This window comes from Cervus elaphus, chromosome 24 (genome assembly GCF_910594005.1).
Source record: "Cervus elaphus chromosome 24, mCerEla1.1, whole genome shotgun sequence".
NCBI classification, from domain to species: Eukaryota; Metazoa; Chordata; class Mammalia; order Artiodactyla; family Cervidae; genus Cervus; species Cervus elaphus.
In genome coordinates this window covers 13,615,505-13,642,813 of record NC_057838.1, presented here as the reverse complement: position 1 = coordinate 13,642,813, position 27,309 = coordinate 13,615,505, and the positions used below count along the sequence as shown (strand labels likewise).

Below are 27,309 nucleotides of genomic sequence, written 5' to 3'. Positions count from 1 at the left end.
CGTAGTCTTCCAATATATATTCCCACCAACAGTGCAAGAGGGTTTCCTTTTCTCCACACCCTCTCCAGCATTTTATTTATAGATTTTTAAACATTTATTTGGAGAAGGCAGTGGCACCCCACTCCAGTACTCTTGCCTGGAAAATCCCATGGACGGAGGATCCTGGTAGGCTGCTGTCCATGGGGTCACTAAGAGTCAGACACGACTGAGTGACTTCACTTTCACTTTTTACTTTCATGCATTGGATAAGGAAATGGCAACCCACTCCAGTGTTCTTGCCTGGAGAGTCCCAGGGACGGGGGAGCCTGGTGGGCTGCCGTCTATGGGGTCACACAGAGTCGGACACGACTGAAGCGACTTAGCAGCAGCAGCAAACACTTCTTTATTTTTTAGTTGAAGGATAATTGCTTTACAGAATTTTATTTTCTGTGAAACATTAGCATGAATGAGCCATAGGTATACATCTGTACCCTCCCTCTTGACCCTCCCTCCCACCTCCCTCCGCATCCCACCCCTCTAGGTTGTTGCAGAGCCCCTGTTTGAGTTCTCTGAGCCATGCAGCAGATTCCCATTGACTGTCTGTTTTACATATGATACTATAGCTTTCCATGTTATTCTCTCCATTCTTCTCACTCTCTTCTCCCCTCTCCCTGTGTCCGTAAGTCTGTTCTCTATGCCTGTGTCTCCACTGCTGCCCTGCAAATAGGTTCATCAGTACCATCTTCTAGATTCCATGCGTGTGTGTTACTATATGATATTTATCTTTCTCTTTCTGACTTACTTCATTCTGTACAATATACTCTAGGTTCATCCACCTCATTAGAGCTGACTCAGATGCATTCCTTTTTATGGCTGAGTAATATTCCATTGTGTATATGTACCACAACTTCTTTATCTGTTCATCTGTTGATGGACATCAAGATTGCTTGCCTGCCTGTTCTAGCTATTGTAAATAGTGCTGTAATGAACATTGGGGTACATGTGTCTTTTTCAATTTTGGTTTCCTCAGGGTATATGCCTGGTAGTGGGATTGCTAGGTCATATGGTGGTTATATTCCTGTTTTTTGAAGGAATCTGCATACCATCTTCCATAGTGACTGGATCAATTTACATTCCCAACAGTGCAAGAGGGTTCCTTTTCTCCATACCCTCTCCAGCAATTTTTGTTTGTAGACTTTTTGATGATGGCCATTCTGACCAGTATGAGGTGATATCTCATTGTAGTTTTGATTTGCATTTCTCTAATAATGAGTGATGTTGAGCATCTTTTCATGTGTTTGTTAGCCATCTGTATGTCTTCTTTGGAGAAATGTCTGTTTGGGACTTCCACCCACTCTTTGATTGGCTGTTTTTCTGATATTGAGTTGCATGAGCTACTTGTACATTTTGGAAGTTAATCGTTTGTCATTTGTTTCATTTGCTACTGTTTTCTCCTATTCTGAGATTTGTCTTTTCACTTTGTTTGTAGTTTCCTTTGCTGTGCAAAATCTTTAAGTTTAATTAGTTCCCATTTGTTTATGTTTATTTCCGTTGCTCTAGGAGATAGTTCACAGAGGATATTGCAGTCATTGATGTCATAGGGTGTTCTGCCTATGATTTCCTCTAACAGTTTTACAGTTTCTGGTCTTTCTACATGATGTCCATGTGTAGAGTTTTATCTTGTTGTTGAAAGAGGGTGTTTGCAAGAAAAAGAAATGCAAAAAAGCAAAATGGCTGTCTGAGGCGGCCTTACAAATAGCTGTGAAAAAAGGAAAAGTGAAAAGCAAAGGAGAAAAGGAAAGATATACCCATTTGAATGCGGAGTGCCGAAGAATAGCAAGGAGAGATAAGAAAGCCTTCATCAGTGATCAGTGCAAGGAAATAGAGGAAAACAATAGAATGGGAAAGACTACAGATCGCTTCAAGAAAATTAGAGATACCAAGGGAACATTTCATGCAAAAATGGGCTCAATAAAGGACAGAAATGGTATGGACCTAACAGAAGCAGAAGATATTAAGAAGAGGTGGCAAGAATATACAGAAGAATTGTACAAAAATACATCTTCACAACCCAGATAATCACAATGGTGTGATCACTCACCTAGAGCCAGACATCCTGGAATGTGAAATCAAGTGGGCCTTAGAAAGCATTGCTATGAACAAAGCTAGTGGAAGTTATGGAAGGCCAGTTGAGCTATTTCAAATACTAAAAGATGATGCTGTGAAAGTGCTGTACCCAATATGCCAGCAAATTTGGAAAACTCAGCAGTGGCCACAGGACTGGAAAAGATCAGTTTTCATTCTAATCCCAAAGAAAGGCAATGCCAAAGAATGCTCAAACTACTGCACAATTGCACTCATCGCACACGCTAGGAAAGTAATGCTCAAAATTCTCCAAGCCAGGCTTCAGCAATATGTGAACCATGAACTTCTAGATGTTCCAGCTGGTTTTAGAAAAGGCGGAGGAACCAGAGATCAAATTGCCAACATCCATTGGATCATTGAAAAAGAAGAGAATTCCAGAAAAACATCTATTTCTGCTTTATTGACTATGCCAAAGCCTTTGACTGTGTGGATCACAATAAACTGTGGAAAATTCTGAAAGAGATGGGAATACCAGACCACCTGACCCACCTCTTGAGGAACCTGTATGCAGGTCTGGAAGCAACAGTTAGAACTGAACATGGAACAACAGACTGGTTCCAAATAGGAAAAGGAGTACGTCAAGGCTGTATATTGTCACCCTGCTTATTTAACTTATATGCAGAGTACATCATGAGAAACACTGGGCTGGAAGACGCACAAGCTGGAATCAAGATTGGCGGGAGACATATCAATAACCTCAGATATGCAGATGACACCACCCTTATGGCAGAAAGTGAAGAACTAAAGAGCTTCTTCATGAAAGTGAAAGAGGAGAGTGAAAAAGTTGGCTTAAAGCTCAACATTCAGAAAACTAAGATCATGGCATCTGATCCCATCACTTCATGGCAAATAGATGGGGAAATAGTGGAAACAGTGGCAGACTTTATTTTTTTGGGTTCCAAAGTCAGGTAGACGGTGATTGCAGCCAAGAAATTAAAAGACGCTTACTCCTTCTGAGAAAAGTTACGACCAACCTAGACAGCATATTAAAAAGCAGAGATGTTACTTTGCCAACAAAGGTCCATCAAGTCAAGACTATGGTTTTTCCAGTAGTCATGTATGGCTGTGAGAGTTGGGCTATAAAGAATGCTGAGCACCGAAGAATTGATTCTTTTGAACTATGGTGTTGGAGAAGACTCTTGAGAGTCCCTTGGACTGCAAGGAGATTGAGCCAGTCCATCCCAAAGGAGATCAGTCCTGAATATTCATTGGAAGGACTGAAACTCCACTACTTTGGCCACCTGATGTGAAGAACTGACTCATTAGAAAGATTGAAGTCAGAAAGAGAAGGGGATGACAGGGGATGAGATGGTTGGATGGCATCACCGATTCAATGCACATGAGTTTGAGTAAACTCCAGGATTTGGTAATGGGTAGGGAGACCTGGCGTGCTGCAGTCCATGGGGTCACAAAGAGTCAAACATGACTGAGGGACTGAACTGAAGTGGACTGAGTGTCCTTTCTCATCTCTTGTAATACTCTATATGTTACGTTCTGTTTTGTCTTACATGAGAATTGTTACTCTGGCTTTCTTTTGACCTACGTTTGCATGGAATATCTTTTCCCATACTCTCACTTTCAATCTGTATGTGTCTCTAGGTCTGAAGTGGTTCTCTTGTAGACAGCATATATGTGGGTCTTGTTTTTTTTTAATCCATTCAGCCATTCCGTGTCTTTTGGTTGAAACGTTTAAACCATTTTCATTTAAAGTAATTATTGATATATTTGTTTCTATTGGCATTTTTGTAATTGTTTTGAGTTGGTTTTTGTATGTCTTTTCTTCTCTTGTATTTCCTTCCTATCGAAGTCCCTTTAATATTTATTATAAAGCTGGTTTGGTGGTGCTGAATTCTCTTATCTTTTGCTTGTTTGTGAAGCTTTTGTTTTCTCCCTCAATTTTGAATGAGATCCTTGTCAGGTAGAGATGTCTTGGTTGTAGATTTTTTTTCCCTTTCAGCACTTTAAATATATCCAGCCACTCCCTTCTGGCCTGCAGAGTTTCTGCTGAATGATCAGCTGTTAATCGTGTAGGGGTTCCCTTGTATGCTACTTTTTGCTTTTCACTTGCTGCTTTTAATTATGCTTTGTTTTGTTTAATCTTTGTTAGTTTGATTAGTATGTGTCTCAGTGTGTTTCTCCTTGGGTTTATTCTGTACGGGTATTTCTGTGCTTCACGGACTTGACTATTTCTTTTTCCATGTTAGGGAAGTTTTTGACTATAGGCTCTTCAAAGATTTTCTAGACCCTTTTTCTCTTCTGTGCATGCACACATGCTCAGTCATTTCTGTCATGTCCAACTCTGACCTTATAGACCATTGCCCACCAGGCTCCTCTGTTCATGAGATTCTCCAGACAAGACTATTGGAGTGGGTTGCTATGCCCTCCTCCAGGGGATCTTCCTGACCCAGGTATTGAATGCATGTCTCCTCCATCTTCTGCATTGCAGGAACTTTTTAACCCACTGAGCCACCCTTTTAGGGCCTGAGAAACCCCTTCGTCTTCCAGGAACCCTATAATTCAAATGTTGGTGCATTTAATATTGTCCCAGAGGTCTCTGATGCTTTCTTCTTTTCATTCTTTTTCGTTTTTTCTACTCTTCAGCAGTTTTTTCCTCCATTCTATCTTCCAACACACTTATCCATACTCCTGCCTCATTTATCCTTCTATTGATTCCTTCTAGAATACTGTTAATTTCAGTAATTGTGTTATTTGACTCTGTTTGTTCTTTATTTCTTCTAGGTCCTAGTGAAATGTGTTAATTGATTCTTGCATTTTCTGCATTCAGTTTTCGAGGTTCTGGATCATCTTTGTTGTCATTAATCTGAGTTCTTTTTCAGATAGGTTGCCTAGTTCCTCTTCATTTATTTGACCTTGCGAGTTTTTACTTGTTCTTTCATTTTACAGCATTTCTCTGTCTTGTCCTCTTTTCTAACTTAATGTGTTTGAGGTCTCGTTTTCCTAGGCTTTATGGTCATAGTCCTTCTTCCTTTTGGTTTCTGCCATCAGTGAGAAAGGTTGGTCCCGTGGTTTGTGTATACTTTGTGTTGGGAGGGACTTGTGCCTGCGTTCTGGTGGTAGCAGATGAGTGTTTTTTCTTCTGGATGGGCAGGGCTGTGTGAGGTGGTGTGTTTTGGGGTATCTGTCTGCTGATGACTGAATTTGTGTTGTTGTCTTGCCTGCTGTTTTGTGACGTATTCTGCACTGGATGCTGAGTGTCGGGTAATGCTGGGTGTTGGATACAGGTGGAGGCCTTTGTGGGAGCTTTCACTAATTAATGCTCCCTGGGGTTAGGAGTTCTCTGGAAGTCTTGGGTCCTGGACTCAGCACTCCCACGCAGAAGGCTGAGGCCCAGTCTCTTACTGGGAACCAAGACTCTGCAATCTCTCTCTGTGTCAATGATTTGGTTTGCTTTGTTTTCTCTTTATTTTCTTAGACATCTATTAAGGCCTTCAAATTACATTTGTTACTGAGTCCAGGTCACTCTGCTCGTCGCCTGATAGGCCAATGAGTCTGAGAGATGGGTGTCGAAGCAAGGAATCGGACTTTATTTGGAAAGTTGGCTGACCAAGAAGATGGCAGACTAATGTCTCAAAATAACCATCTTGCTTTAGTTCTTGATTCAGCTTCTTATGCAGATGTGGATCAACCTTGTCTTCTTTTGTGTTCTTGATTTTGTGTGTGTGTTCTTTCTTGAAAATGGATCTTTCTCAAATTGATTTGTAGATCAGCTGATGAACCATTTCCTGAGTTTTAGTAGTCAGATGTCCTTTTTCCTTTGTTCCTTTATACATTTATTTATTCACTACATATTTTGTGAGTGTTTTGCATTGATAGAAACACACAAAGAAAGACAAGCCCTATTTTGTCACTCAGATGGTCTAGTTTGGATTCCTTTCACCTCTTATCTCTGCTGATAGTGAGGGGAAGGGTCCTAAAAATAGAAAAGTAACATCACTCTATTTTTAGAATACTGATGCTCTGTATAAAAATAACAAACGTAACATTCATTGAGCACTTAATTTGGCTAGGCATTGTTTTATGCACCTCACATGAATTTATGTCATTCAACCCCATAGCCACTTGAAAACTCCAACCACACACACCTAGTTCTTGAATCTATCTCTGATTTTTTTCTTCCTTTTCTCTCTGTTCCCACACCTCACCTGAATCCATACCTCTATTAATGCTCATCTAAACCATTGTTATAAACTACCCCCCAGTTTTATTAAGATATAATTGGTATATATCATTGTATAGATTTAAGGTATATATTATGGTAATTTGATACACTTATACATTACAAAATGATTACCACCATTGCATTAGTTAACACCTATATCACATCACAGAATTACATTTTTTTTTTTTTTTTGGTGATGAGAACATTTAAGATCAACTCTTTTAGTAACTTTAAAGTATATAATGAAATAGTATTAACTGGAATCACTATTCTGTGCCTTAGGTCCCCAAAACTTATTCATCTTATAACTGGTAGTTTGTACACTTTGACACACATCTCCTCATTGCATACCCCTGCCTGCCCTCATTGCCTGTAATAACCACTATTTTACCCTCTTTTTCTATAACTTCTGCTTTTTAGATTCCACATATAAGTGAGATATTGTTGTTGTTGTTTAGTCACCAAATCATGCCTGGCTCTTTGTGACCCCACTGACTGTAGCCTGCCCGGCTCCTCTGTCCATGGGATTCTCCAGGCAAGAATACTGAAGTGGGTTGCCATTTCCTTCTCCAGGGGATCTTCCTGACCCAGGTATTGAGCCCATATCACCTGCTTGGCAGGGAGGATTCTTTGCAACTGAGTCACCTGTGAAGCCTAAGTGAGATCATAGATCTATCTGTATTTCATTTAGCATAACACCCTCAAAGTCTGTCTATGTTGTTGCAAATGCCAGGATTTCCCTCTTTCTCAGGACTGAATAAAATTCCATTGTGTGTATATGTACATTTATTCATTCATCCATTGACAGACACTCAGATTGTTTCCATTTCTTGGCTGTTGTGAATAAGGCTGTAGGACACCATAGGATTGCAGATGTCTCTTCAAGATCTTATTTCCATTTCCTTTGCATATATACTGGAAGTGTAATTGGCAGTTGTATTTTTAATTTCCATAGTGGCTGCATCAATTTAAATTCCTCCCAGTAGTGTACAGGGTTCACATTTTCCATACCAACACTTTTCTTGTCTTTTTGATGATAGCCATTCTAACAAGTGTAAGGTGATACCTCTGTGCGGTTTTGGTATGCATTTCCTGATGATATGTGATATCAAGCATGTTTTCATGTACCTGTTGGCCATCTTTATGTCTTTTTTGGAAAATAATCTATTCATTTCCCCTGCCCATTTTAAAATTGGATTATTTTGTTTTTTTCTTGTTAAGTTATATGATTTCCTTGTATATTTTAGATACCAATCCCATATCTGATATATAGTTTGCAAATATTTTCTTCCATTCAGCCTTTTCATTTTGTTGAGTGTTTCTTTTGCTGAAAAGAAGCTTTTTAGTTTGATGTAATCCCTTTTATTTTTAGTGTTTTTGTCATTTGTGCTTCTAGTGTCATGTCCAAAGTCATTGCCTAGACCAATGTTGAAGATTTTCTTCCCAACATTTTCTACTAGGAGTTTTAGATCCATTTCAAGTCAATATTTTTTAGTGGTGTAAGATAGGGGTTCGATTTCATTTTTTTTTACATGTGTTTTCTTCAGTTTTCCCAGCTCTATTTGTTAAAGTGACTGTCTGTTCCCCCACTGGATGCTCTTGGCTCTTGTATTAAATATTAGTTGACCATTTATGCAAGGGTTCACTTCTGGGTTTTTTATTCTGTTCCATGGGTCAGTGTGTCTATATTCATGCCAGTACCAAATTGTTTTATTACGGTAGCTTTGTTGTGTAGTGTGAAGTCAGGGATTGTAATACCTCCAGCTTAGTTCTTTCTCGTGATTGCTTTAGCTATTCAGGGTCTTTTGTGATTCCATAAAAAATTTAGGATTGGTTTACCTGTTGCTCTGAAAATACCATTGAAATTTTGATAGAAATTTCATTGCAGCTCTAGATGACTTTGTGATGGGTCTCCTTTCATTCTCTTCTCCCATCAAGTTCTCACTTCTTTCTAAATTACTGAAAATTTTGTGTCATTTTTGTACTTAGAGGCATTAGGAAAAAGTTCAAGCCCTTGGCCAACTGTAAACTGTAGGTTTCCATGATATTTGTCTGATTTTATCTTCTTTATTTTGAGTCTCATGAAGGCAAGCCCCATAACTTTATTTTTATTTTTAAAGTATTTTTGTCTTTTTTAAAAATTGAAGTATAGTTTATTTACAATGTTGTATTAGTTTCACGTGTACAGCAAAGTGATCCAGCTTATATATATATATATATAGTTTTTCAGATTCTTTTGCATTGTAGGTTATTACAAGATACTGAATAGAGTTCCCTGTGCTATACAGTAGGACCACAACTCTTAAATGAACTCTCAATGCCTAGGACAGCGCCTGGCACACAGGGGGCATCCCTGAACACTGAGTGGATCTGAGTGGATGCTTTTCCATCCAGTGCTCACCACTTGGCAGTGTTGGCTCTGCTGGTTCCTCTCGGGCATTTCCATGGTCTCTGCTTGGGAGGCTTCTCAGTTCCTCTTTCCTTCAGAACCTGTTACTCCTTCCTTGTTGGCCTCTTGGAGAGTCCTCACAGAGTGCTGTAAATCCCTCGAGTGCTCATGGGATGGAGCCAGGGCATGTGCATCTGTTTGACTCCGTGTGCAGCGGAGTACATGGCGTGTGAGTGGCCCTCGATACCTATCTTCACCTTTGCAGTTTGTTTACTACCAACTTGTTTCACTCTTGATTTCATTTAACATATTCTGGCACCTTATCATTAATCATAGATTTTGAAATGTTTTGGGGTCCAGAAGATCAGCATTCAAATATATGCTCTATTACTTTTTTTTAAAGTGAGATGAATTTACCACAAAATAAAATTACAGGCCAACATCACTGATGAACATATTTGCAAGAATCCTCACAAAATACTAGCAAACTTTATCCAAAAATGCATTAGGAGGATCATATACCATGATCAAGTAGGATTTATACCAGGGATGTAAAGAGATTTTTCAATATATACAAGTCAATCAGTATGATATGTCACATTAACAAATTGAAAATAAAAACCACATGATCATCTCGATAGATGCAGAAAAAGCTTTTATAAAATTCAACATCCATTTATGATAAAAAAAAAAAAATCTTCAGAGAGTGAGCACAGAAGGAAGCTACCTCAACATAATAAAGGACATGTATCACAAATTTGCAGTTAACATCGTACTCAATGGTGAAAAAAATGAAAGCATTTCCTCTAAGATTAGGAACAAGCCAAGAATGTCCATTATTGCCACTTTTATTCAGCATAGTTTTGAAAGTCCTAACCAGAGCAATCAGAGAAGGAAAGAAAATAAAAGGAATCCAAATTGGAAAGTGAAAAGTAAAACTGTCACTTTTTGCATAGAAAATCCTAAAGATGCTACCAGAAAACTACTAGAACTTATCAATGAATTTGGTAAAGTTATAGATACAAAATTAATATACATAAATTGGCTGCATTTTAATACACTAACAGCAAACTATCAGAAAGAGAAATGAAGGAAACAATTCCTTTTATCATCACATCAAAGAGAATTAATTATCTAGGAATGAACCTACCTAAGGAAGCAAAAGACTCTCTGAAAAATATAAGGCTATAGTGAAAGAAACTGAAGACCACACAAGCAGGTGAAAAGATATACCATGTTCTTGGATTTATATGAATCAATATTTTCAAAATGGTTATACTACCCAAGGCAATTTACAGATTCAGTGCAATCTTTATCAAATCACCAGTGGCATTTTTCACAGAACTAAAACAAAAAATTTTCAGATTTGTATGGAAACACAAAAGACCCTGAATAGCCAAAACAATCTTGAGAAAGAAAGAAGACTGGAACTGGAGGAATCAGGCTTCCTGACTTCAGACTGTACTACAAAGCTACAGTCATCAAAACAGTATGGTACTCACACAAAGACAGACATATAGATCACTGGAACAGGAGAGAAATCCCTGAAATAAACCCATGCCGTTATGGTCAATTAATCTATGACAAAAGAGGCAAGTATATACAATGGAGAAAAGACAGCTTCTTCAATAAGTGGTGCTAGGAAAACTGGACAGCTTCATGTAAAAGAATGAATTAGAACATTCTCTAACACCATACACAAACACAAATTCAAAATGAATTATAGACTTTAACATAAGACTGGACACTCTAAAACTCCTAGAGGAAAACATAGGCAGAACAATCTTTAACATAATTGAAGCAGTATTTTTTTGGATCCATCTCCTAGAGTTATGAAAATAAAAATAAACAACTGGGATCTAGTTAAACTTAAAAGGTTTTGCACAACAAAGGAAATCATCAACAAAATGAAAAGACAACATATAGAATGGGAGAAAATATTTGCAAATGATGCAGCTGACAACGATTAATTTTCAAAATATACAAACAGCCCATACAAATCAATATAAAGGCATCCAATCAAACAATGGGCAGAAGAGTTAAATAGGCATTTCTCCAAAGAAGACATGCATGCTCAGTTGCTCAGCTGTGTCTAACTCTGTGACCCTTTGGACCATAGTCCATCAGTCTCCTCTGTCAGTGGGATTTTTCAGTCCAGAATACTGGAGTGGGTTGCCATTTCCTCCTCCAGGGGATCTTCCTGACCCAGATATTGAACCCATACCTCCTGTGTCTCCTACTTTGCTGGTGGATTCTTTGCCATTGAGGCATCATTGCTAATTATTAGAGAAATGCAAATCAAAACTACCTAACACAGATCAGAAGGGCCATCATCAAAAATTCTACAAACAATAAATTCTGGATAGGGTGTGGAGAACAGGGAACCCTCCCACATTGTTGGTGGGAATGTAAATTGGTACAGCCGTTATAGAGAACAGTATGGGGGTTCTTTGAAAACTAGAAATAGAGCTACCTTGTGACCCAGCAATCCCACTCCTGGGCATGTACCTGGAAAAGGTGAAAACTCTAATTTGAAAAGATACATATACTATTCATTGTAGCACTGTTTACAATAGCCAGGGCCTGAAAGCAATCTAAATGTTCATCAGCAGAAGAATGGATAAAGAAGATATGGTGTTTACATATATATATGTAAACATACATGTATATATGTATAAACATATGTATAAACATGTATAAACACACATATATATGAATACACATACATACATATACACACAATGAAATATCACTCAGCCATAAAAATGAATGAAATAGTGCCATTTGCAGCCACATGGATGGTCCTAGAGATTATCATACTAAGTGAAGTAAGCCAGACAGAGAAAGACAAATATCATATAATATCACTTATCTGTGGAGTATAAAAAAATATGATACAAATGAGCTTATATACAAAACAGAAATAAGACCAACAGACTTAGAAAATAAATTTATGGTTACCACAGGAGATGTGGGGGAGGAATAAATTAGAAGTTTGGGACTAACAGATACATATTACTATATATAAAATAGATATTCAACAAGGATCTACTTTATAGTACAGGGAACTCTATTCAATATTTTATAATAATCTCTAAGGAAAAAGAATCTGAAAAAGAATACATATGTATAATCTAGTAATTTGGCTGTACACTTGAAACTAACACAACATTGTAAATCAATTATGGTTCAATTAAGGAAAAATGGAGGTGAAATTTGCATAACAAAATTAACCATCGTAAAGCGAACAGCACCGTGGCATCCAGTACAGGCATGGTGCTGAGAAGTCACTGCATTTGTTCAGTTCCAGACGTTTCCATCAGGGCTCCTCATTCACTAGCCCCTTGACCTTCTCAATTAGCTTCTTTGGGAACTGTAGTATTGGCCTTCTGGATTGTGGCTCAGGGCCTTTCCGCTTGCTGCACCCTTGAGGCATGTCGGTGTCCAGACATACCCACAGGCTCAGTGTGGCACCAGGAAAAGATCTTGTTTTTACCATCCGGGTCAATTAACATGTGAAAGCTCTTCTCCCTGCTTTCCATCCAGTTGGGGCAAAGGAACACTTCTCTCCCAGGGGAGTGAGGAGCTGTGATTGGGATGCTCTCTAATCTGGCCCAGCTTACATTGTTGAAGGGTTGATTTGCTGCAGGTAGACACCAGCTGCAGAAAGATCACAACCTTGGCTTGGCTACAAGCGCTTGCCCTTGTGTGTTGTTCCTGGAAGCCAGCCCCATCGTGGTTTCTTTGGACATGGCACAGAAGGTAAGGGAGACTGGCGTCCAGTGGAAGCTTGCCCTTGCTGGGGTTCCGAGTGGTGAGGTTTGGCATTGTGGTCTGCACAGGATGCCAGACCTGCCTTAGGACACGCGTCAGGTGCCACATGCTTATGACTCAAGCAGCTGGGATGCTACACCTCCTTCGTTCAATCCACCTATGCCTGTTGAGTGTCTGCCACATGCTGGTTGTTGGGCGTTGGTTGTACAGGTAGGAGGTGGTGCTTGTGCCCCAGGGAGGTGTGAAAATTATGTATGACTGACCAGTTAATTTTTTGAAGCATCTTTAACATTAAATTTAAAAATTGTGAGTTATTAACAGATCTCATTTAACAACTATATTCCAGTATATTTATATATAGATATATACTCTGCCTTTCATTTCTACTGGGTAAAGTGCTTTGTGTAAGATTCTCCTAAGTAGATAATTCCTTAGAGATATATTGACTCAAGATGGTGTTTTCATTCTATTTCAGGGTTTTCCCTGCCCTGGAAAATATGTTAAAAGGACACCTCTATTTTGTGCTTATAGCTTACCTTAGAGCACACTGGGGAGAGAACATCCAGGTCACACACTTATTTTAGGGATTTTACTCTTACTTTTGAAATCTAATTTCATTTGTCTCACCAGAAGTCCCATATGACACTCTCTTGTCCCTCTGCATGTTCCTGAATTTCATTTTAGTGTTACAGCCATCAAGCTATTAGAGGCTATTTTTTTAAAAAAATAATTAGGTTTCCATTGTAGCTACCTGTACATGCAAAATCACTTTCCCTTGATTTGTTTATTTATCCAAATTATATCTGCCTCTGCCATTTCTCTTCATCAGGATTTTTTATTTCTTTAATTTGTTAATTTACAGCAGATGTATGTACAAACAAAATATGTTCTCCTTCTCATTTTGAAAGAAAAAAATCCCTTTGGAACCAGAACAGAGAGGCAACACTTACTTTAAACCTTTTTCCTATGATGTTTTCTTCTCACCTATGCTTCCGCAACTTTTTTTCCTCTCTACAGGGGGCCCTTTCAAAAGCTTTTAATTACAATGCATCTTTTCTTGTGCTTTGCTTCTGAGCTTACTGGAGATACCTCCTGGTAGCAACAGTGTGATTTATAAATAGCAGGGAGGTCACCATGTCCTCACCAGTCCTGTTCCTTTGCTTTCATTCTGGCCCTGGGTTCTTCTGCGGAGGACTGGGTCACTCAGCTGTCTTTGTCTGCAGCAGCAGGTGGCCAGGTGAGCAGATGGGGAGCTGCCTGCCAAACTGCACTTGCTGCTGGCCTCGTGGGGCTGCCTGAGTCCGCAGAGCCTGGCTTCCTTCCTGTTTGTTCAGAATCCAAGGTGGCAGTTGCCAGAGAAGAGTCCTGATGCAGTCTCCCATCCTGAAGTGGCCGGGCGCTCCGGTAGCTGTCCTGCTCCCCAGTGCACCTGTGCTCTGCCCTGCGTGTTCAGGAGGGCAGCCGCATGGCTGGGGCTAGTTCTGGGTCGGCTGTTCTCACCAGCAGATACTTGTAGAATATATTTGTTCATTTATTTACTTCTGGCTCCTGGACAGGAACTTGAACCATAGGTCCTCAGATTAAAAGTCTGATGCTCTTCGAATCATAGGATTCCCAGAAGAAGAAGACAAAAAGAAAGGGCATGAGAAAATACTTGAGATAATAGTTGAAAACTTCCATAAAATGGCGAAGGAAATAGCCACCCAAGTCTAAGAAAGCCAGAGAGTCCCAAACAGGATAAACCCAAGGCGAATCACCCCAAGACACATATTAATCACATTAATGAAGATCAAACACAAAGAGCAAACATTAAAAGCAGCAAGGGAAAAGCAACAAATAACGCACAAGGGCACCCCATAAGGATAACAGCTGATCTTTCAATAGAAACTCTTCAGGCCAGAAGAGAATGGCAGGACATACTTAAAGTGATAAAAGAGAAAAACCTACAACCCAGATTACTATACCCAGCAAGGATCTCATTCAGATATGAAGGAGAAATCAAAAGCTTTACAGACAAGCAAAAGCTGAGAGAATTCAGCACCACCAAACCAGCTCTTCAACAAATGCTAAGCGATATTCTCTAGACAGGAAACACAGAAAAGGTTTATAAACTCGAACCCAAAACAACAAAGTAAATGGCAGTGGGATCATGCTTATCAATAATTACCTTAATGTAAAAGGCTTGAATGCCCCAACCAAAAGACAAAGACTGGCTGAATGGATACAGAAACAAAATCCCTATATATGATGTCTACAAGAGACTCACCTCAAACCAAGGGACACATACAGATGGAAAGTGAAGGGCCGGAAAAAGATATGTCACGCAAATAGAGACCAAAAGAAAGCAGGAGTAGCAATACTCACATCAGATAAAATAGACTTTGAAATAAAGGCCGTGCAAAGAAACAAAGGACACTACATAATGATCAAAGGATCAATCCAAGAAGAATATATAACAATTATATATGCACCCAGCATAGGAGCACCGCAGTATGGAAGGCAAAGGCTAACAAGTATGAAAGGGGAAATTAACAGTAACACAATAATAGTGGGAGACTTTAATACCCCACTCACACCTATGGATAGATCAACCAAACAGAAAGTTAGCGAGGAAACAAAAACTTTAAATGATACAATGGACCAGTTAGACCTAATTGATATCTATAGGACATTTCACTCCAAAACAATGAATTTCACCTTTTTCTCAAGTGCACATGGAACATTCTTCAGGATAGATCACATCCTGGGCCATAAATCTCACCTTGGTTAATTCAAAAAAATTGAAATCATTTCAAGCACCTTTTTCTGGTCACAGTGTGATAAGATTAGATGTCAACTACAGGAAAAAAAAAAACTATTAAAAATACAAACACATGGAGGCTAAACAACACGCTTGTGAATAACTCACAGGAGAAACCAAAAAGGAAATCAAAATATGCATAGAAACAAATGAAAATGAAAACACAACAGCCGAAACCTATGGGATTCAGTAAAAGCAGTGATCACCCGCTGCTCCAGTTTGTGCGGTTCCTGAGATGTCTTTATTGGGTGCTGAGCTGGAGCTTTGTGACAGTCAGGTACATGGGTGTTTATCTAGACCGTGACTGTTTTCATTTGATTTTAAACAAGCCGGAGAAAGCTGGTGATTTAGATGTGCATGTTTCCTCTTCTTTATGAATAGAAATGCATCTGGTCACTCCTTTCAGAAAATTGAAGGTAGGTTAGAAATATGTTCGGTCTCCTTAACTAGACACCAGTGATTTAAAACCAGCATGACCCTGTGGCCTTCTGTAGAGCTGGCCAGTGGAAAAGGACACAAAAGGTCTTTGATGTTCCTTTACTCTCTTGGAATACTAAGGAAACCTTAAGACCATCGCTGCCTAATTTTCCAAATGAAGTAACTGATGCAGGAGATGCCAAGCTATCCACCTGGGCCTTTCAAGGGTCTTTTTGTATGACTGGGTCACACCTCTAGCTGCCACATGGATGGAACAGAGATGCAGGACATTGGGGTTCTGGGTGTTGTGTTTGTACACTTATTCTAGTTTTGGATTCATCTCTAAGTACCATTGAAATAGAGAATGTGATCTACTGAAACAAACTAAGAACCTCTAGAAATCTCCACTGAGTCTTGAGGGAATCTACAACTGCCCACCCAGCTCACAGGAGAGAACAAAGGAAACAGAAGGAATATAAATGGAAGACAGGATGCATAAACAGGTAGTGAGGACACACATCAGGGTCAGGCACGGATTTCTGCAACCTTTGTTGAGTACCTGTTGCTTGCATACCACCACTGCAGCAGAGACTGCTTGTCTTAACGACTCTAGTAGAGATGGGGGAGGCAGGCCTCAGGCCCATCTCCTGCAGCTCTAGGAGGGGCCATTACTTCCAGCATGGTTTTTCTCTGGCTATTGATTTTGACCAGGCCGTTTTCAGACCCTGTTTCCATGTTTCCCATTGGAGTGCTGAAGCTTTGTTCAAAGTACAAAGCTGGTTTACCTGGTTTATCACATCTCTCTGGGTTCATGTCTCTGCTCTGAATAATTAAGTGGGTGAACTGTTCCCAAGGTGTCAGATCAAGATCCTAGAAACAGGCTTTGTAGAGCTGGCACTCAGCTAGGAGGTTGGTGTCAGTGTCGGCTCAGGGACCCTGCATTATGACTGTCTGTGCCCAGTGCCCCCAGCAGCTTGGGGAGCCTGATCTGTGTGCAGAGTGGGGACAGGGCAGGGCAGGGGGGTTTCAACTGGTGAAGCAGCTGAGCACAGCCTTTGGTAGCACCTGGGGCGGGGGAGGTATCTGGTCTGGGGACAGATACACTAAAGAAGAACTTTTCTTCTCCCTCATTTTTGTTGTTGGGCTTCTCAGTGAAGACTCCTGGTGTAAATTGAGGGCATTTTCATGCCCTTAGAACAGGGAGAAAGATGTCACTGTAACTCTCCTTTCAGATATCTAGACTCCTGATATGGTTTGAATATTTGTGCCCCCCCCCCCATCCACACACACACAAATTTCCACGTTGATTCCTAATGTACAAAGATAATAGTATTAGAAAGTAAAGCCTTTGGGACGTGCTGAGGTCATGAGGGAGGAGCAGTGCTCTTGGAAAGTAGCCCTTGGAGAGCTGCCTCACCCCATCTCCCATGTGAGGACCCAGTGAGAAGGCTGTGAACCAGGAGGGGTCTCATCAAAACACAACCATGAGCTTGATCTTGGACTTCCCAACCCCCAGAACTGTGAAAAGTAAATTTATGTTGTTCATATGCCACCTAGTTGGTAGTATTTTGTTATATTGACCAAAACAAACTAAGATAACCTCTAAAATATTAAGTTTTATATGTATTCTGTAACTTGATTTTTTTGATTAACTATCTATTGTAAATCTTCTAAATCGATATACAAAGCAACCTCATTGGCTTTCACAGTGACAGAGTGTTCCTTGAGGAGGTACCATAATTCATTTATACATTCCGTTATAATCTTTGTACATTCAGTTAGTGCCGCTTTTGTTTTGCAGGTCTGCATTTCCTTGTCTATTAAAATTTGAAACGGTACTCATAAACAAATTTTTAATTCACTTGGTAGCAAGAATGGATTTGAACAACATGAGGCCTTTAAAATTCTTTTTAGAACTCCATTTAGTGTGATGTCCTAAAATATAAACTGAGATATATTAAAATTTTCAAGAGTTTATTGGAGGAAATATCGATTCAAATTGGGCAGCACCATCCTGGCAGTGGTGAGGAACATTCCACCCTCGGGAGCCAGGGGCCAGGTGTTTATTATACAGAAGCAAACAAAGAAGTGATTTGATAGGCTACAGTGTAAGAGGTTGCCTCCTCTGGGAAAGTCCTTTTGGCTCTTGGTCATTGGTTTCCTTCCCAACCTGAGGCATTCACAGGAATCTGGCTCAGGTTTCAGCTTGCTTACTAGGCTTGGCAGCCAGCCATCAGAGCCCCCTCAGGCTAATGACCTTCTTGTTTGAGAACTTGAACAGGTGTTTTGTGTATTTCAATGCAGATTTTGCTGGCAGTGTTATGTAGCACATTGTGTTACGTATCTTATCATTCATAATTCCAGACAGTTTTCAGTCTCCACATATCTAGTCCCAGGAGTTTGGAGAAAGGAATCTGGTATGCCCCATGCTCAATAAACATTTTCCTACAAGTACTGGAACTTACTTTGTTGTGAGATGGATTTGCAGAAATATCCATCTCTGGATTGCTGAAGCAAAAGTTATGCTTGCTTTATATATTTTTTAAAATACTGTTAGTCTCCCAAATGTTGTGTTGGCCATCAGAGTGTGGGAGCAGCTGACCTTGCTTAGCACCACTGGGTGGAACACTGTGATCAGAGGACACTCTGTACTTTGGGCTTTTGTTGGTTATGTGTTGTCTCATCACGGGGAGCTCTCTGCTGCAGCATCACCTCTGCTGAAGGCAAACACTTGTGATGTGCCAGGAACTGTGGTAGGCACCTGGGCTATACATAGAAGAATGTGCTAGGATTGCTCTTAAGCTCATGGTCTGAGGGGGATAGATGCCTTTAACAATGAGCAGATGTTGTACATGGTCAGAGGTAGAAACACAGCAATGGGAGGATTCTGTCCTAGGGGGAGAATGAGGGGTGGTGCTGAGAAGGTCCTCACAAAGCTGACCTTTGACAGCCGAGGAGCAGTTTCAGAGGCTCTGATAAGAGTGTATCTGGGGAACCACAAGTCTGGAGTTGAGGCTGCCTTGCTGATGGCCAGGGCTGAGGTGAAGAAGGAGGGTATGGCACATTGAGGGTGTCAATGGCCTTCTGATGAGCTGAGACCTCCTTCTGCATAAAGCAAGTCTACAGCACCAGCTTGGCCTCTGAGAAGGCTGCCAATGCAGCCCTGAGCTAAGGAGGTTGCCCTGCATTGAGGGCACAGGGCGGTGGGTCTGACTCCTTCAGTGAAGCTGGGCTGAGAAACAGGTCAATGGGCCCAGATGTACCTCAGAAGAATCAGTGTGGGGACGAAGGGAGTCAGGAACTTAGAGGTCTCTGCTTGGCAGACGGTGAGAGCAAGTGTGAAGAAATCAGGCTCAGTGAGGGTTTTTGCAGGAGGGTGTGGGGGATATCAAGTTTGAAGTTTTTGCACAAAGTCCCGGCAGTGGGGGCTTTGATTCTGCAGCTCAGGAGGCTCCAGAGACAAAATATAAGTTTAGGAGCTCTGAACACATAAGGAAGAGTTAAACCAACTCAAGTAAAAGTGAAGCTGAGAAAATAAGTCGGGTGTCAGTCTGAATCCAAGTTTCTACATTTTTGAGCTGATGGATCCTAGAATCTGTCTGCTTTCCAGAGCTCTTGGCCACACTCACCATTCTATTTATGCCTTGCTTGTGTTATTTCAATGAAATGAAATTTAGTATCAGATTTCTTTAATTCTAAAATAGGAGGGCTTCTGATTTTCATTTTTAATAATACCTGACTGGTCAGAATTTACTTTATAATCTGAGAGTTAATTAACCCAAGCTGAGAATTAATATAGAAGGATATTAAAAAGCAGAGACATTACTTTGCCAACAAAGGTCCGTCTAGTCAAGGCTATGGTTTTTCCAGTGGTCATGTATGGATGTGAGAGTTGCACTATAAAGAAAGCTGAGCACAGAATATGCTTTTGAACTGTGGTGTTGGAGAAGACTCTTGAGAGTCCCTTGGACTGCAAGGAGATCCAGCCAGTCCATCCTAAAGGAGATCAGTCCTGAATATTCATTGGAAGGACTGATGTTGAAGCTGAAACTCCAATACTTTGGCCACCTCATGCAAAGAATTGACTCATTGGAAAAGACCCTGATGCTGGGAGGGGTTGGGGGCCGGAGGAGAAGGGGACTACAGAGGATGAGATGTCTGGATGGCATCACCAACTCGATGGACATGGGTTTGGGTGGACTCCGGGAATTGGTGATGGACAGGGAGGCCTGGCATGCTGCGGTTCATGGGGTCACAAAGAGTCGGACACGACTGAGTGACTGAACTGAACTGATAGAAGGATAAGTTTTCTGTTTTCCAGGATAGAGTTGGATAGAATTGATATTAAATGATCAGCAATTTACTGAAAGGAGGGAAGAGGAGAAACCTCTACTACAGAAACACAAGGGCAGAGTTTCAAAACCTGGAGCCAGCAGAGCCCGGTGCCTGTGGGGAAGCCACTCAGGCTATCTTTCCTCCTCTGCTCATTCAGCTCTGGGTGCAGCTGGGCTTGGAGGTGGCAAAGAAACGAGCACTTTTAGCCTGTTTAGTCTGTTATATTTTAGGTATTATAATAAGCACTTATAATGCTTTCTCCATGGAGGAAGTAGCTTGAAATTTCCCTACATAAACTCCATATGCTACCCTAAGTTCAACAGATTTTGCTTTATTCAGATTTGAAATGTTTTCTGGTAAAAGATGTGTCCCTGGAGGAATGACTTAGGGCACGTCCTCCCACCCCAGAGGCTCATGGTTGGTCTTGTCACAGCCACTGCATCCCCCTCTTTGCAGCCCAGATGTGTGTGACTTCACCATGAGGTACTGAAAGGTCATCAAACTGTAACCATCCATCTCCACAGATGGGCAAACCTCTGCCTGTCAGGGAAACCAAGTCAGACCAGGAAGGAAAGATTCTGATATGTGACTCCTCAGCTTAGGTTGACAGAAAGAACCATCAATTCATCCTCAGGTCTGTGAAGTTTTTGACATATTAGCCAGCATATTAAGATGTAAGGTCTAAAGCCTGTGACTGGAGAGGTGAAAGTTCTTCTGAAAAGACTTTTTCTCACAGATATTCAATACTGAAACTTACCAAAATATGTCTGTTACCTTGTTTGTGATCATGGTATTGTATATGGGTTTGTATGTGTACAAAGTCAACGAACTGTGCATACTAAATATACACAGTTCTTTGTATACTAATTATACTTCAGTAAAACTATTTAAAAAAGAAAGCAGATCAAGAAAGCCAAGATAGTGTCTCCTCCCCTGAGATGCTCCTCCCGGGTGCCCCGAGAGCAAAGACTGATGCCCATGTTCTCGGTGCAGGGCCTGGGTTCTCCATCCATCTTGGCTGTGCTCTGGACTCACCTGAGCAGTGATTCCAAATCCACAGGTCTCAGAGGTGTGTCTGAAAGTTGCCCAGTAATTGGGAGTCAACCAGAGTTGAAAACCACTGTTTTCCAGACTGTTCATCACAGGGTGTCCACCTGAAGCTGCAGGGGCTCCTCCTGGGCTGCCTCCTTTCCTCTTTAGATGCCCACAGGTAAAGGGTTCTCACTGGAGGACTTACTGCAGCCTTGTTGAAATGAATGACTTTCCCATGGCAGGTCTGGGCCCTAGAGGAAAGGCTGGAAATATGATCTGCCATGTTATGCCATAATAAGGCTAAAAATAAATGAATGCATTAGATAATATTTTAAGACCTTGTTATAGGAAGGTAGAATGGGTGGTAAGTAATATATTTTGGATGATAGACTCAGTATTGGGAAAGAGATGTCTGTGACACATGGATATCCATCTGAACAGGAAGAGTGCTTTGGGGGAATTAGTGGGAAACCTGAAATGTCATGAAAATCACAGAATACTTTGTTTAAGGAGAGAAGAGGCAGGAATTCCCAGGATATCAATATGCCAAGAAAGCAAGTAGCCTACTGAGATTTTAAGTGCAGAGTAGTAGGGAACCCATATGAAGGCTTCAGGAGAATCTAAAAAAGATTGTTAATGGGGCCTTTTGTGATCATTTGGAAATAATTTGGCTTTGCCTGCTAACATCCTGTGAGGTTGGACTCATTGTTTCAATGGAATCATGAGACTGATTTGATGGTCCTGAGTTGTATGGAGACATGTAATAGCAGGTCTCTTATTCCAACTGATAAGATAGGGAGTTCTGGTCTAAATAAACAGGCCAGTTAGGTAGATTTGTGGCTGGTATAATAGCTGTACCTATAAAAGTATGATTCATAAAATGCCAACATGGAAGGAAGGTCTTTAATGGAACTGATCTGTCTGAGACAGCTCATCAGAGAACACCAGATAGTGTTTGGGTAACGTGCGTGGGTGCACACGCCCCCTCTCTTCCAGCAGGGTCCTTCCTTTCTGCCTACACTCCTGCCATCTCCTCTCTGACCTTCCATGAGCTCGGCCCTCTATGTGGAGTGGCCTTTTCTCTTTCCCTTGCGTTGAGTTTCTTACTCCAGGTAGCCTGTCTGACTGTGGAGGATGTCAGGTTCTGGACTGTGGTTTAGGATGTGAAAGGTCCCCCTGTCTCTTCAGGCCCAAGCCTCATGCTACAGCTTCCTGTGGGGCTATGCTGTGGTCATTGCAGAGAAGAGGAGCAGGATATATTCTTGATCTCGGTTCTTGATATAAGTGACAGGAGTCTGGGAGGAATAGTGAATACATTGAGTGACAGAATGAGGCTCCCAAAGCTCCTGACTGGCCCAAATAATGAGCCAGATTCCTAGGTTTAAATTTTGTTATGAATAACTCTAAGTCCCTGTATTTAGGGCCCCGAGCCCTGTGCCAGTTCAGGGTGGGAAGACAGAACTGACTGAGAAAAGCTTGGAAGCTCAGTTGACAGAAAGTTCTTGATGACTCAGCTATGTTGTGGTTGCTGAAAATGTTAATACTGTCTGAAGCTGCAGTGGTGAGACTGAATGGGTGTTTTTTCCTAATGATGGGGAGCCAATTGTACCCAAACTGGACATGCTTTCCTGGAGGTAAGAAGACTCCAAAAGCATGAGGACCCCTGCAGATGCTGGAGGGTGCACTCCCACTGGAACGGCTGTGGAAGGTGTGGGCAGCCAGCCTCTAGTGGGGAAGTTGAGAGGGAAGGTGAGTAGCGATGTGACAGGGAGAGTGGGGTGGGGGCAGAGCTCTTTGGGTTCCTAATGGGGGCCTGCCGAGGGCACTATGCTGAGGGACCGACGACCTTGCCTCTGCCCCCGTTTCATTTCCCCTTTGGAGTTTTCTCTCACACTGTGGGGCTGTGTTTAGTGGTTTCCAGGAGCCCAATTTCTCACAGTTGAGGGGAAAACCTCTGGTAACCTTGAATGTACTTCCTGATTCTAGCTCTGGAAGTCTGTAAGCATCTGCCTTGTGTTCTGCGCTGTGGGAAAATGCAGATGATAGTAATAGTCATGTAAGAAGCAGGTCCAGGTGTCAAGATCCATACGGTATATAACTGAGGAGAACAGACCAACCATCAAACTAAGAAACTGGAGAGGAAAAAAATGTTCTGGCTGATACATAGAAGGGAGAAAATAGCCCACTGAGATTTATCCCAGCATATTTGGGAAGAGTTGGCCTTGTGCTTAAGATGGGATTGATGGGAATTTACTTAAAACCCTAAAATGTCCTTATTTCAGCCATGCTCCTTTCTTTAACACCAAAAAAAAAAAAAAAAACCATCCCCCATGAACTCCATGTCTAGTCCTCCAGCTTGATGACTCAACTCATATTTCAGTGGCTGCACTAAATGCTGGGATGATTTTCCATGAATCAATTTAAACATAAATTACCATTTTACAGCACAATAAAAAATCTCTTCACCAACATTTGGCTTTTTTTTTTAATAGAGTTTGTAACTTTATTAATATTGGACACTCTCTGATTTGATGTTGCTTTCTGTCTCTCTACTCTTGAGACTTATGTGACTCAAAAGCTGACAATGGATGTGTCTGCTGTGCAGACTCTTCCCTTCCTGGGCTGTGCTGAGGTGGCGCGTGCTTACCTCTTAGGCTCCTTGAACTCCCAAAGGGGCCATCCTGTTATATTTGCATTTAATCGCTGCCATGACAAATCTCTAACTTGGGGCAGACATACTTGCAGGCAGAAGCATCCTCAAAACCACATCACCTTTCATTTTCCTGGAGGGAAACACTCTGATTTTACCTACGTGTTCACACCTACTCACAGTGGACCATTCCTTTTCTGACCTTATAGAAACTTGTGCTGGATCCTGGGATGCAGTGGAGGATACTTGGTTAACAAGAAGCAGACCCAGGGGCCCATTTCAGCTAATGTACATGCTCTTTTCACTCTTCTAAAGCAATCGTGTATTTCAGAGCCTTAGACCTATAATTTAAAATGTCTGGGAGTAGATTTATTAATGGTACTGAAAAGCAATGTCTTCCTTTCTGCTGCAAGCTTGAAGATCTGGCACACAGAGTAGAACAAGAAGGAAAATGCAGTTCTGCTGTCTCCCTCTTAAGTAGCTCTGCACACAGCAGAGAGAAGGTCATGGGCTTAAGTCAGTCTTCAGCTGTCCTTTGGAACACCAATGCCATCTCAAGGCTTGGGCACTGGAAGCACAAGACCGGGTGTGTCGGATGATGACTTATTTAGTAGCTAGACTGCCTGCTAATGTTGGCTGCTTTTAATTAAGCTCTGTATTGCAATTAACATTCTTTTTATAATTGCAGTTATTTGGAATGTCAGCAGGGGTGTGCTTAGGGCCCCAATTTACCAGCAGGTTCATTGGAAGAAGGGGCTTCCCTTGTGGCTCAGCTGGTAAAGAATCCGCCTGCAATATGCGAGACCTGGGTTCGATCCCTGGGTTAGGAAGATACCCTGGAGAAGAAAAAGGCTACCCACTCCAATATCCTGGTGTGGAGAATTACCTGGACTGTATAGTCCACGGGGTCGCAAAGAGTCAGACACGACTTCACTTCACTTCATTGGAAGAAAGCGGCAGAGAGAAGGGGGTGACAGTGTCACCCCATGGGTAACTGCATGCTCCTTCAAGTAGTTGACACATCCAAGCATCCACACGGGGAGGCAGGCCAGTACCGCAGGTAGCACAGGTGTGCTTGGAGTGAATGGATCTTCAGCTAAACAGAGCATAAAGGACACTGTCTTGTGGAATGAAAGCAGATAATCAGTTGACTGCATATTTCTGCTGGTGTTCCAAATTTGGATCCTGAAAAGTGAGAGGTAGAGCACTTAGATCTTGAATCTTGCTAACAGAGAGTAATTTGAATTAGTATATCAGAATCAACATACTTTTTAAAATGTTTTTATGACATTTAATATTGAATTACAGTAGGACTTTGTTGCTTATCTATTTTTTACTTGGTTTTCTGTATCTGCTATCCTAAGACTCCTAATTTATCCCTCCCTCACTCCCCACCATTCCTCTTTGGTAACTGAATGTTTGTTTTCTATGTCTGTGAGTCTCTTTCTGTTACATAAGTAAGTTCGTCTGTGTCATAGTTTAGAATCCACATATAAGTGATATCATATGGTATTTGTCCTTCTCTGACTTTGCTTAGTATAACAATCTCTAGGTCCTTCTATGTCACTGCAAATGGCATTATTTTATTCTTTTTAAGGCTGAGTAGTATTCCACTGTATAAAAATTGGTATACTTGCAGTCTTTGTTCCCAGACTGAGGTATGCGTGTGTGTGTAATTTGAGACAGGAGGCTCTGAATATGTTTAAAAGTTTGTGGAGATTCTAATCATGTTTGCCTCTTCTAACATGGGAGCTAGTTTGCTGCAGCAGTTCAGGTTTCAAAGCAGTAAATATTTCCTGATGCATACACCTCTGAAGGCAAGTGTTTTATCAAATCAGGACCCCATCCTTATGGCCTCATTTAACTGTAATTACCTTTTCAAAGGGTCCATCTTTAAATTCAGTCACACTGAGGGTAAGGACTTAAAATAAACACAGGCACTTTGGGGAGACACAGTTCAGTCATAACAACGTCCATCTGCATCACCTCCCACAGCTTCTGAGTGTGGCCCACAGAGTTCCATGCACCAAAAAAGAGGGGGAAAGCCTCACTAAATTTTTATCCTTTAATTATTTTTTATTGAAGGATAATTGCTTTACAGAATTTTGCTGTTTTCTGTCAAACCTGAACGTGAACCAGCCATAGGTATACATATATCCCCTCCCTGTTGAACCTCCCTCCCATCTCCCTCCCCACCCCACCCCTCTAGGTTGATACAGAGCCCCTGTTTGAGTTTCCTGAGCCAGACAGCAAATTCCCGATGGTTATCTATTTTACATATGGTGATGTAAGTTTCCATGTTACTCTTTCCATTCATCTCACTGTCTCCTCCCTTCTCCCCATGTCCATAAGTCTATTCTCTATGTCTATTTCTCCACTGTTGCCATATAAATAAATTCTTCAGTACCATTTTTTTAGATTCCATATATATGCGTTAGAATACAGTATTTATCTTTCTCCTTCTGACTCACTTCACTCTGTATAATAGATTCTAAGTTCATCCACCTCATTGGAACTGACTCAAATGTGTTCCTTTTTGTGTTTACGTACAACAACTTCTTTATCCATTCATCCGTCAATGAACATCTAGGTTGCTTCCATGTTCCAGCTATTGTAAATAGTGCTGCAATGAACAATGGGATACATATGTCTCTTTTGATTTTGGTTTCCTCAGGGTATATGCCTCGGAGTGAAATTGCTGGGTGATATGTGGTTTTATTCCTAGTTTTTTAAGGAATCTCCCTACCATCTTCCATAGTGGCTGGATCTATTTACATTTCCACTAACAGTGCAAGAGTGTTCCCTTTTCTCCACACCCTCTCCAGCATTTATAGTTTGTTGACTTTGATGAGGACCAGTCTGACGGGTGTGAGGTGGTATCTCATTGTAGTTTTGATTTCCATTTCTCTAATAATGAGTGATGTTGAGCATCTTTTCATGTGTTTGTTAGCCATCTGTATGTCTTCTTTGGAGAAATGTCTGTTTAGGTCTTTTCCCCACTTTTTGATTGGTTTGTTTGTTTTTCTAGTATTGAGTTGTATGAGCTGCTCGTATATTTTGGAAATGAATCCTTTGTCAGTTGTTTCATTTGCTGTTATTTTCTCCAGTTCTGAGGGTTATCTTTTAACCTTGTTTATAGTTTCCTTTGCTTTGCAAAAGCTTTTAAGTTTAATCTGGTCCCATTTGTTTACTTTTGTTTTTACTTCCATTACTCTAGGAGGTGAGTCAAAGAGGATCTTGCTTTGATTTATGTCATTGAGTGTTCTGCCAGTATTTTCCTCAAGAATTTTATAGTTTCTGCTCTTACATTTAACTCTTTAATCCATTTTGAGTTTATCTTTGTGTATGGTGTTAGGAAGTTTTCTAATTTCATTCTTTTACATGTAGCTGTCCAGTTGTCCCAGCACCATTTATTGAAATGGCTGTCTTTGCCCCATTGTATATCCTTGCCTCCTTTGTCAAAAATAAGGTACCCATGGGTTCATGGGTTTATCTCTGGGTTTTCTATCTTGTTCCATTGGTCTATATTTCTGTTTTTGTGCCAGTACATTACTGTCTTGATGACCATAGCTTTGTAGTATAATCTGAAGTCAGGAAGATTGATTCCT

At 40.9% G+C, this 27,309-nt stretch overlaps 1 protein-coding gene and 1 long non-coding RNA gene across 3 annotated transcripts in view; one reads left to right on the top strand and one right to left on the bottom strand.

Annotated features, from left to right (window-relative positions):
- VOPP1 (VOPP1 WW domain binding protein) overlaps positions 1 to 27,309 on the top strand; it is a 146,931-nt gene that overhangs the window by 80,304 nt on the left and 39,318 nt on the right. The window lies entirely within an intron of this gene.
- On the bottom strand, positions 1,218 to 27,047 carry LOC122682779. The gene is made up of 3 exons (XR_006337516.1): positions 27,009 to 27,047; positions 22,661 to 22,665; positions 1,218 to 1,625 (listed from the first exon to the last, which is right to left on the bottom strand). It is a non-coding gene; the product is annotated as an uncharacterized LOC122682779 (long non-coding RNA).